The sequence below is a fragment of the Elephantulus edwardii genome, unplaced genomic scaffold (genome assembly GCF_000299155.1).
Source record: "Elephantulus edwardii isolate Elephantulus edwardi_28Jun2011 unplaced genomic scaffold, EleEdw1.0 scaffold00328, whole genome shotgun sequence".
NCBI classification, from domain to species: domain Eukaryota; kingdom Metazoa; phylum Chordata; class Mammalia; order Macroscelidea; family Macroscelididae; genus Elephantulus; species Elephantulus edwardii.
This window is the reverse complement of record NW_006400078.1, coordinates 816059-817790: the sequence shown is the minus strand read 5'-3', so window position 1 is coordinate 817790 and position 1732 is coordinate 816059.

Genomic DNA, 1732 nt, shown 5'->3' with positions numbered 1-1732 from the left:
TCCATTTTGGTTTTTTCTTCCTCTTCTGTCTTTGCAATGACCATTTGCACTCTTCCTGGATGATACCCTTGATATCCTCCCACAACTCATCTGGCCTTCGCTCATTAGTGTTTAAAGCCTCAAACCTGTTCCTGAGATGGTTCTAAAATTCAGGTGGGATACACACAAAAAAACTAATAATTTTTTTTTTTTAAAAGAAGAGCTAGGAGTAGAGCATGGCCTTTTGATTGCGCCTGCCTGGACTGAGAATTTGGTGGTGGTGGTGGTATGTGCCATTGTGGAGTTAAACATTGTCTTTGAATATGATTTCCCTATCCATGCCTGACTTGACCATGTGGATGAGTGAGAATATGTGAATAGGGTGTTTTAATATCTCTCCACAATGGGATTGGCTAGTCTCATCATTAATTGGCTGTCCAGCAATAGAAAGAGAATCATCTTTCCCTGCTAGCAAAGCAGCAACAAGAGAAGAATGCAACTTGTCCTTTAGAACCAGAGCAACAGCCATAGCAGTCACAGCAGAGAACCAGCGATCTGACATGAGACAGAGCAGACCTTGGGACTGCTACCCCTACAGACAAAACCAGAGCTAAACTAAGATCCTGTGCCCAAGTTGGTTGGACAATTGGTTGGGGTAGGGCTGGAGAGCTAATATTGGCAGGACTGAGAACTTTATAACACAGGCCTAAAGCCATGAGGCTCAAGGCTGAGGTGCCTGTGAACACATTTCATAAGCTATTTTGAATGTATTCTACTACTAACCTAAATTACAGTCTATTGTCTTCACTGACATGGTTCTGTGTGGTCTGTGTGCTATCACGTAAAATTTTGGATCTAGTAAAGAAGTAAGGTGTTGAAATGAGCAAAAAGAGGTGCAGGTGCACTGGGGATGTATGTGACCTCACAGGAATTGGTTTTGTGTTGTTGATATTGTAGACAAGGACAGTTTCCCTTTGTGGAGTCTGAAAAGGTTGGATTTGGCCTTCCCCATATGGTTCTTGCTCTTTTTACAGCCTCTGAATCAACTATGACTCATAGCAATTCTATGGGCAACAGCTCTGAACTTTGCCCTGTCCTGAGCCAACCTCACTGTCTGTCTGACACACTTGACCCCATTGCCAAAGTCATTGTGTCAATCCATCTGATCCAGGGTCTTCTTTCTTGCTCTGACCTTCTACCCTTCCAAATATGATGTTCTAGGACAAACTAATACTGAGAAACATGTAGCTCTCCCATGAAAGGCAGGCCCACAGATGTTGAAAGGAGGCAAAGACCTGAGGTGACAGAAAGAACACTTGCCCCTAGAGCCAACACTCTGAATTTGGACTTCTGCCTTCTGAAAGTGTAAGAGAATGTTTACTAAAGACATCGATCTGATATTTCTTTTTCAGCAATATGAGAGAACTAAGGACATGATAGGATTTAAGAAACTATTAATAGGAAGTTAGAAATCTCTATTAATAATACTTGATCTTTTTTGTTTTGTTTTTCTAAAATTTGTTTGTTTTATTATTTTTTGTGTGTGTACCGTCAAATTGGATCTGCCTGGTGCAGGAGGAGATTGCCCCTCCTTCTCCAGCAGAGCATCTGGTAGATTTGAACTGCATACCTCTGGGATTGCAGTGCAGCTTCTTGCCACTAGGCCATCAGAGCTCCCTGAAATACTTGATCTTTTTTTTTTTATTCTGGCCAGAGAGAGACTAATTAGGTGTGGCTTAAATGGCTATTCTCA